Below are 10,785 nucleotides of genomic sequence, written 5' to 3'. Positions count from 1 at the left end.
AATACTGCATAATACCTTCATAATACTCTCTGTCGTTACATAAAAAATACAAAAATTTTCTGTCGATGGCCATACCAACGTAATATCGCATAATACTGCATAATGCCTTCATAATACTCTCTATCGTTCCATAAAAAATACATATTTTTTCTGTCAATAATCCATAACCAACGTAATATCGCATAATACTGCATAATACTGCATAATACCTTTATAATTCAAAAAAAGTACATAAATTTTCTGTCGATGGCCATAACAACGTAATATCGCATAATACTGCATAATACCTTCATAATTCAAAAAAAGTACTTAAATTTTCTGTCGATGGCCATAACAACGTAATATCGCATAATACTGCATAATACCTTCATAATTCATAAAAAACACATGAATTTTCTGTCGATGGCCATACCAACGTAATATCGCATAATACTGCATAATACTGCATAATACCTTTATAATTCAAAAAAATTACTTAAATTTTCTGTCGATGGCCATAACAACGTAATATCGCATAATACTGCATAATACCTTCATAATTCATAAAAAACACATAAATTTTCTGTCGATGGCCATACCAACGTAATATCGCATAATACTGCATAATACTGCATAATACCTTTATAATTCAAAAAAAGTACATAAATTTTCTGTCGATGGCCATAACAACGTAATATCGCATAATACTGCATAATACCTTCATAATTCATAAAAAACACATAAATTTTCTGTCGATGGCCATACCAACGTAATATCGCATAATACTGCATAATACTGCATAATACCTTCATAATTCATAAAAAGTACATAAATTTTCTGTCGATGGCCATACCAACGTAATATCGCATAATACTGCATAATACCTTCATAATAATGTCTGTCGCTTCATAAAAACTACATATTTTTTCTGTCGATGGCCATAACCAACGTAATATTCCAGAATATTTCGCATAACTGCCATTTACGGAAAGCTGTTTTTATAAAGTAGACAAAGTTTGAGGTTGGATACACATCCATACACAAACAGAAACGATATTTCGCTCAAATATCCTTTTGCAACAAGACATAATAACGGCCCTATTGCAGGCTAAACAAAGAGGCGTTTTTGTACAATATATTGAACAGGCGGTGGTGTTCTATGCCCACCGATAGCCAATAGAAAAGATATTTTGGACTAATACCCCCGCGAAATTACATATCACAAGTCCTAAAAAATGCAAATCTGAGGCAAGGCATTATACTATAAATTTACCGGGCTTTACTGTTATGTACTTATCCGTGCAGCAGTAGAAACAAGTGTCCTCCCTGAAAATGACGCATCAAAAGCGCTAAAGCAGGCCAATCAATCCAAAGACATTACGTGTGTTTTTTATTTCTTTTTTTCGGTGCAGTATTTCAATAGTATAGCTTGATTAGTTCTTAAACCAAATGAATTCTTAGATGCATAAAAATTTAAATGTTCCAATGATTTTTGTCCGACTGAAGAAGCTGCTGCCGTAGAGAAGCTATATCACATTAAAGTTTAGAGCCGTTTACGATGAAATTATTCCATTGTTTGTAGTTAAAATTTGACAGGTCATAACTTTTTATCGGCAAAGGCTCTTAGGCTGAAATTCTGTAGAAGGCATGTCAGTAATATAACGTATCATTAGGAAAAAGATGGAAGAATTCCAAATTAAAAGTCAAAACTTCTATTTACATGGAACAAAGATGTTCCAAAAAGGCATAAGTATAAAATTTATCTCATTTAAAGAGTCTCCGTAGATTTGATATTCCATTGAAGTTAGGATCAGAGTACAAAAGCTGAAAATAGTTCTAAATAATGTAATTATTATTGGCTATTGTTAAAAAATCATATGGTGAGTTAACAAGATCAACTTTATGAGCAACTGACCGAAAAACCAATAGACGTATGATATCGTTAGTCTTTTTATTAATAGCGGTATTTTGCCTGTTTGTCCGCGAAAAGCGCGTCCTGTTAATTAATCACGAAATTCTTATATCTGCACAAAATACCAAATGCGATATATATTTACCGACTTTGTTTTATTCTCCCGCGTGTAGCATTCAATTGCAACGCCTGATTTTTTTTGAAAAACCAATCCGAGATTTTGCAGCCACGACAAAGGGATGTGTAAAGCAGAGAGCAGTGTTATTACGGCCATTTTGAAAGTTGCGTAACGTTGACGTTGCTAAGTCTGTCCTTGTTTTTTTATATATTTTTACATTGCTTGGAAGCCTCGACTTTCGAATTACAAATCCCACATTAAAAAGAAGATACCATCTTGCAAAGTTGTGAAACATTTTATTGATGAATGCCCTAATGCCTCCGTGCAAAATATTGGGTTTATTATAGTTGATGTTGTGAACAATGGAGAGAATTTAACAAACAGGCAAATTGATAGTTTGCTATTAGATAAAGAAAAATTCTGGATAGGGACACTCGTCACACAACATCAGGGACTTAATGGTTCTCATGACTGGAATAGAACTAAAAGAACAGAAAAATGCAAGTTGTAGAAACCGTGTGTTAAGTTGATAGTAGGATGATGGTGATGGAAACCAGTTTTAAACCCTTGTGTATTTAATTGTATATAATTTATTTTTATCACTATATAAGATATTTTAATTGTTAATACTGTATTGTAAGCGATACTGAAGAAGTCAGTCGATGAACTGACGAAAATTTTAAATAATAAAATCTTTTTACTTAATTCTTGATGTAGTCATCTATCTTGTTGGTTATTCCTATAGCTACAAATGTATGGATTGCTTCTTAATACCGGTAAATTATCTCCGTAAATGTTTTTTCTAAAGACCGAATTTACTAAAAGAACTGAATATCATGGATTGCTTGTATGGATTGCTTCTTAATGCGGGTAAATTATCTCCCCAAACGTGTTTTTTCAAAGACCGAATTTACTGAAACAATGTGTATGGATTGCTTTTAAATACGGGAAATTCATCCCTAAGCTTTTTTTGTGGTTAATCAAAACAAGCTGAACTATGGATTTGTTCCCTTTTGGCAGCTTTTCCCAATATGCAAAAAAATATTACAAACGTTTTACACTACGACACAAAATGAAAAATATTCAAAAGGAAGTCGAACGGAAAAATATTTTTAGGCCCTAATTTTTACTTGTCTATTGGACTTTAACTTTAAGATTGCAAAAGTTAAGGCCTGGTTGACAATTGTCTATCTATCAATAATTTTATATTTTAAATTTAACTGAACCACCATGAATTCGTCATGCTTGCTGTGAATCTAGGTTATCGCGACTTTGAGTTTCTTCACTAAAGATAAGATAAATAAAAATGGAACAAATCTTATTCGTTAATACGAAAGGGTTTCTTGAGATTGATAACAACGAACATTCGAGCATTTCCCTAACATGAAAACAGTTAATATGTTCGGACTAACCTTCACTTGTTGCAAAGATTCTTTGTTCTCTAATGCTTTCACCATCGTTTCTGTCGGCAATATCTTTTGTCTGTTCTCTATAAACCATAAAAAAAGCACAACATAGCAATTAAATTGTTATATCCAATTAATTATATTCTATCACGTTGATTTTTGGACTTTTTAACTGAAAGTAATAGTACGTGCAACCCACTACACAACATTACTTTTATATTTTTTTTCAAATTAAACCTCAAATCAAATTTCAAATCTCAAATCAAATTTAATAAAAACTTACCATTGGCTGCCTAACCCAGTATTTTCCTTTTGGCATTACAGCATTTATCTAAACAAAATTACTTAAATAGTTATGTGAATGTTTTACAAAGATTTTCCTAAAAAAAATAAGTTTCCTCAAATAATTATTTTTTAACATAAAAAATAAATGAATGATAAACATTTATCTTATATACATTATATATATATATATATATATATATATAACAGGCAAAGTGGATATGTTCATTTTCCTTTGATCTTACCGAAATTTTCTTTGAAGTAACTGAAAAATGCATGTCTAATATGTTAAATTTTCTGACGTTACGGCGCGACGTCAATAAGACTACTTTAACGTTAATATTCTATATTAAATAAATGAAGCCATTACAGTGCACTTAAAGCTTTGAGGCCAAATAACTTGAAAACGAGGTGGTGACGTCAGTGATTTTTTACCACGTAAGTAACTAGGGACCACCCGGGACCAATTTGGGTAAGTTTCCCAAGCCTGGGTCCCCGAATCCGTTTCGGAATGGAAAGGTTGAGGACGTCATCACAAAACCTTCAAACCCCAATATCTCTGCAACCGCCAAATAACTTGAAAACGAGGTGGTGACGTCAGTGATTTTTCACCACGTAAGTAACTAGGGATCACCCGGGACCAATTTGGGTAAGTTTCCCAAGCCTGGGTCCCCGAATCCGTTTCGGAATGGAAAGGTTGAGGACGTCATCACAAAACCTTCAAACCCCAATATCTCTGCAACCGTTTGTCAAAAGTCCATGTTCCTATACATTTTCTTGATCTGCATTTCAAGATCTATACGATGAATGCATCGGGTGTACGAATTAAGAAATTTTTTGGAACTTTTGGTAGGGACTTTGCTGACGTCAGAAAAATTTTTAAGCCCTTATATCTCCCTAAGCGTTTGTCAAAAACATACGATACCATACATTATTTTGGTCAACGTTTCAACCTCCACACCTTACAGACAACGAATGACTAATTTTAACCAATTTTCTTTTTGTATATGCACTGCTGACGTCGGCAAAAAATCTAAAGCAACCTATTTTTCCATTGTTCTTCTGCCTTAGTGGATTTTCACATGGGCTTTATCAACTAGTCTTGTATAAGTAATCAGCTAAATTTACACTGAAAACACGATTCTTATACAAGCTGGCACTTTTTTCTTCATACAACCCATCACTGCACCTAAATGAACAGGGTCACTTTAGAGAAGGATCATGCAATCATTACATGCAGTCTTTTATGAAGTTTTTTTCCAACAATTTTTTTACTTCTTTATCCACAGAGACTGTAAATACATTCTCAAACACACATAACTTACTCGTAACACACATTATATTGCAATTACAATCTATGGAAATCTATGTATAGTTAGTTAAAAAGCCTTAATGACACTGATTTCTCTTGTGTATTTAGTGTTAGTTTATTTCTTTTAATGGTTATCACTTCTGTTGTCCATCTTCTCTTTAATAATAGCCGTATTCTGTATATTCAAAATGGTTGTGCGCGGCTTTTATCAGAAAATTTTGGGAAAACCCCGCAGAATCAGATTTTTACCAATGAAGGAAAGATAAAGCAATCTGAGCTACGGCCATTTTAAAAGCTGTGGCATTGACGGTTAATCTGTTTTTGTCTTCAAAAAGGTTTTCATTTTTGTTTTTTACATATTTTTACATGTTAAGATAAATATATTCTCACGTTTTGTAGCTAAGTACAAATCTCAAACCCAAAAATTTCTTGATTTTTGGCTAGGAACGAAGATTTTTAAGGAGCATTCTACAATCAGCTAGCTAGCTAGCCTTAGTTATTACTATTCAGTTTAGTATAACAGCTTTATATCCTAGCCAGTATTATTTATTTTTATGTTAAAGTTGTGTTTACCTAGCTAGCTCCTTAGCTACTTCTGACCAAAAAGTGAAAGTAGCCAAATGCAGTTTGGCTGCAACACAATTCTTAATTCTTATGCTAAATGAAGTTAGGCAGATACCACTTTTATTACTGTTATGAAAACTTATGGTGCAAAATAAAATTGCTGAGTATTTTTTTAACTGAACATGATAACAACAGCGGTTTCCTGGACTTTTTTTAACCGAATTTGCGATGAAGTTCTTTTGAAAAATAGTGTTACGCCTATACTCATGTGTGACATGGTAAATTGGTATTACATCTGTATGGATGTGTCACATTATTTACCCGTACTAAATGGTCAGCTAACACTCACCGGGAACATTATCCGAAAAATAAAAAAGGTTTGCCAGAAAGTTTTTGCTATGACGGGGTAACAACAAATTGTAATCTGTGTTTTTATTTCAGCTTAAGTTGTGGAAAGTTATTTGATAAAAAACATATTACACTGGACACACCATAAAGTTGTGTGCACTTCATTTGATTTACTACATACTACATAACTTTACTAAAGCGCTTTACCTGAATATGTGGCGCAGTTGACGGCTCTTATTAATCACTCATCCGGGTGTTCAACGGCGGGTAACAGTTACCTAGCCTTTTTACAGAGTGTATTCTGTGTTCTGTAAACCAAAGATGCAATCTAGTTTTTTTGAAAAGCGTATTAAGCCTAAAAGCATGTGTGATACAGTTTAGCCAGCTACAACAAAATTCTTAATTAGTAATTCTTATGCCAAAAGCAGGTAGCTACACCAGACTTATTCCGCAAAATAAAATTGCTGAGCGATTTTTTTAGCTGGACGGGCTGTTTTCTGTGTTTTCACCTAATTGGACGAAAACTTTGTCGGACAAAACTTTTGTCCGACAAAATTTTTCGGACACCTGAAGTTTTCGTCATTTTAGTCCGCGAAAAATTTTGTTCGACGAAAATTTTGTTTATTTTGGATTTTTGTTATTTCTTATTAAAACAAAGTTTGTACAATAAAAAGTTTTCAAATCAAGTGGCAATTCAGTTGAAACGAGGCATTGATCCTGCGGATGTGAAGATTTCCTCAAAGTTGTTAGATTTAAAACCAGTCCACGCTTCCTGAATCGTTCAACTTTACCACTATTTAAGCAACGAAGCAGAAATTATCATCAACGGGTTCGATGCATCTTAATTACAAAAGCTGTTAAAAACGCACAATCTGTTGTGGACATGTTAAAAATCCGGTTACAAGCATTTAAATTCTGTAAGAAGTGAAGGAATGCTTCTGCTGTCCTTCTTCTCTTCTCTTTAATAATAGCCGTATTTTTTCTGTCTGTCCGCGAAAACCGCGTCCTGTTACAGAAACACGAAACACGAAATGCGATATATAAGGGACGGGCGACCCCGTGGATTTTTCCACGGGTTAACGGCTAGTTAATAATAGCCGTCGTCTGTCTGTCTGCCATTAAAGACGCTTCCTGTTACGAAAACATGAAATGCGATATATAAAGGACAGGCGACCCCATGGATTCTTCCACGGGTTAACGACTAGTTTGTAATAATTGCCGAGTTGTTTGGTTTTAAAAGGAATCGTAGAATCGTCCTTTTTCACTGGTGCATGACCGCTCTCCACCACGAGCCTATATCCCACTGACTCAGCCCCTGGCAAACTGTATGGTACTGTCAAAGTACACAAGCTTAAAACAGACGACGTTGCCGATTTACCTCTCAGACCAATCATCTCAAAGGTTGGAACGGCATCATACGAATCATCATTATTATAAAAATCGCTGAATGTTTTAAGGGGGCTGGCAGCACATTTTAAAAAGTCCAAATATGATGGAAATCTTTTAAAAAGTGCCAGCGCCCCTAAAATTCTTAGTGTTTTTATCATATTTTGTAAAAAGAAAACGGAACTGAGTTATCCCTATTGTGAGAACCAAACTTAACTTTGGAATAATAATGGTTTGAACTAATGTTTAAAATATGTAAACACTATAAAAAATATTTCAAAAGAAATAATATATGTTTTCCTTGTTTTAATTTCTTTCGTGTTAATTTCGTAGTCGTTAATTTTGTTCCTTTGGTAATTTCTCTGATAAGGTATGTCATTCTTGATTTTAATTCGGAACGTACCGACTTCTAAATTTAATGAATAGAAAAAGTTTTGAACGATCGTAACTTAACGGATAAACATCGTTTGCCGAGTTATTATTTTAAACAACCCCAAACCACCCTGTCTGCCTGCGTTAAATTTAAAGGTAATATTAAAACAAAACAAACCATATTTTTAATGTTTTTCTTTTTCTTTTTCCACTTTAAATTATGAAGAACGTTGTGAACTGTTATTTATAGCAGTACATTGTCTTCGTCGGCAGAGTTTGTTGCCTGTGGCAAAGCGGCTAGCGCTTACTTGACGGCTAAACAAGAGCATAATGCAGCTAATAAAGGAACTTGATCAAGTCCTCGTTACACAGGCGAGGGCGATATCTGTTGTTAATGTTTTTGCAAACTTGACTTGAAAGTTGTATTTCAAAGCAAGTTATTATTTGTTTACCCTGAGACTATATTTCATAGTGATAAAATCTTTTAAGCATTATTTTCAACGAATTGTGAAAACGTGTGGCTAATTTTGATGGAATATACTGATGCATAAGATAACTTTTAACTCAATTTAGCCGGCAAGTTACATCAATACAATTTCAATGCTTCCCTAAAAACATTTCGAAAATTAGCTTAATTACTTTTGGTACAAACTTTTTTTCTAAACTTTTTTGTCTTCCAGTTACCAACTTTTTGACTCACAGCAAAAAAGAAACAGGAGAAACTAAGGAAAAAAGAAAACCGTGTCCTTTATGGTATATCTTTTCTTTCATTAACACTTTTTGCTTTTAGCGCGCAATCAACTTGCCCGCGCTTCTCTAGAAATTGCTTGAGGAAATCAAAGATGTTTAAAATGCATTTTAGAGGTGATGACTAAAATGAACAATATTAAACTGACAGATCTTTTTTACTTTAAAATCTTCGACCAAAGATGGAACATGGGGTTGGCTATTTTTTACGCATACTTAAATGTCAAATGGGTATTGCTTGCGCTCAGCTCGCTAGTTTCAGGGGCGGCGCCACTAGGGGGCTGGGGGTTCAGCCCTCCCTCTTTGAAAGAGAAAAATAACAGAGCTTTTCTGAAGTCCAAGGTGTGGCCGTTTTACGTTGGCTTCCGTTGCGTTGGCTTGATGTAAGTAAAAAAGCTTGTATGATCTGCTGTTTTCTTTCTTTTTATAAATAACATAACAAAAGAAAACAATATTTACAATTATTTTCTCTAAAGATACGATGCGCATGGACATAATCAAACAAAAAGATGTCACACCCTTACCAAAATAAAGATATTTGTCAGGGCTAAAAAAATTCTCACAACAATTAATTTTTTGTCAGAAGGTTTGATTCCACTTCAAAAACGTTATGAGCATTTCCTTATTCTTTCTGTTTGAGAATGCGCGGGAAAGCAAATCTTGAAAGATGATGTCCGGTTCATTTTATCACAATGTCTAATGTAGAAACTTTACACAGCATAATAACTTGAATAATAAAGGACACTGAAAAAAGAAATTAATTTTAAACAAAAGATTTTAAAACTTCGTAAAACCATCTCGTACAATAAAATATATCGTAAAATTCCTAGAGTAGACATCTGCTAACGTATTTTCCAACTGCACAAAAGGCCACTCCACTAACACTTTCGCGCATTCTTTAAATTTTTCGAACTTTCTTTTTCCAAATCTTGAGACCATGAGTAATAAATACAAGAAATTGCGGAGAAAATCAAAACTGACTTGAAGTATAAGAACTTTAATTAAACTTTCTCATAAAATTTGTCCACTTCTGACACTGGCTAATTTCCAAGGTGAATTTCCATTTAAAAGCGAAAGCGGATCGGAACGGACAACATTAGCGCGCTAATAGCTAAAATTAAATATAACCCTAAACCAACGTAGACATCATAAGACGCGATGGTTAACTTGGGCTTCAACTTGTCCAAATCTAAACAGGGAAAAAAGAAACAATTTACATATCGGCCTTGCAGCATATTGCGAAAATATTGCAGCATATTATTGCCACAATATAGTTACATATAATAGATATTGATACAGTGTGAATTTATGGTAAGTCGTCCACGTATTAATTCCTGAAAATGAAGGAAATATAGTATTCAACATGCGTTAGACCTATGTACGTTCCCAAGCCTTGTAGAGATAATAATGTGCTATTCTCCATAAAGCACATTGTAGTGAGACTTATCAATTGTCTGTTGTCGAGTGTAGCAAGCCCTTTCTTTCCTTGTAATACAATGTAGCAAAGCGTAATTTTTCGTAGCGATGTGTAGCAGTACGTTATTTTCTGTAGCAGGCCGTAGTAGAACGTATTTCTTTGTAGTAGAGCGTAGTAGCCTGTAGTAGCATCTGTAGTAGCCTGTAGTAGCTTGTAGTAGAGTGTAGTAGCGTGTAGTAGAGCGTAGTAGAATGTATTTCTCTGTAGTAAAGCGTATTTCTCTGTAGTAGAGTGTAGTAGCGTGTAGTAGAGCGTAGTAGAGCGTAGTAGAGCGTATTTCTCTGTAGTAGAGCGTATTTCTCTGTAGTAAAGCGTATTTCTCTGTAGTAGAGTGAAGTAGCGTGTAGTAGAGCGTAGTAGAATGTATTTCTCTGTAGTAAAGCGTATTTCTCTGTAGTAGAGTGTAGTAGCGTGTAGTAGAGCGTAGTAGAGCGTATTTCTCTGTAGTAGAGTGTAGTAGCCTGTAGTAGCTTGTAGTAGACTGTTGTAGCCTGTAGTAGAGCGTAGTAGAATGTATTTCTCTGTAGTAAAGCGTATTTCTCTGTAGCAGAGTGTAGTAGCCTGTAGTAGCTTGTAGTAGAGTGTAGTAGCCTGTTAAGAAGCGCAGGGGCTTACAGCAGTTAAGCTTCATACAAATAGTTTCAAAAAATATTCTAACTTTTCAGTTAAATTGAACTGGGGAAAACGGTGACTACCATCGCCATGATGGTCTCGCACTATATACAAACGAAAAATTATCTGGACATCTTCCCACAAAACGATTCTTATCAGTACATCAATTGTAGTTGGTAGATAAACAAGCCATGATGGCCGATTCGCCAGTGGTCATCATAATATCAGAGACAAAGAAACAAATTTAGCAGACACGCCTAAATATTCATT

The 10,785-nt window shown here is 34.3% G+C and overlaps 1 long non-coding RNA gene across 1 annotated transcript; it reads right to left on the bottom strand.

Annotated features, from left to right (window-relative positions):
- Positions 1 to 2,000: 2,000 nt before the first annotated feature.
- On the bottom strand, positions 2,001 to 7,219 carry LOC130628778 (uncharacterized). Its single transcript, XR_008981858.1, has 3 exons — positions 6,462 to 7,219; positions 3,699 to 6,430; positions 2,001 to 3,498 (listed from the first exon to the last, which is right to left on the bottom strand). It is a non-coding gene; the product is annotated as an uncharacterized LOC130628778 (long non-coding RNA).
- Between the last annotated feature and the right edge of the window lie 3,566 nt (positions 7,220 to 10,785).

The sequence above is a fragment of the Hydractinia symbiolongicarpus genome, chromosome 15 (genome assembly GCF_029227915.1).
Source record: "Hydractinia symbiolongicarpus strain clone_291-10 chromosome 15, HSymV2.1, whole genome shotgun sequence".
In the NCBI taxonomy this organism is placed as follows: Eukaryota; Metazoa; Cnidaria; class Hydrozoa; order Anthoathecata; family Hydractiniidae; genus Hydractinia; species Hydractinia symbiolongicarpus.
The sequence above is the reverse complement of the archived record's forward strand: the minus strand, read 5'-3'. Positions and strand labels throughout refer to the sequence as shown.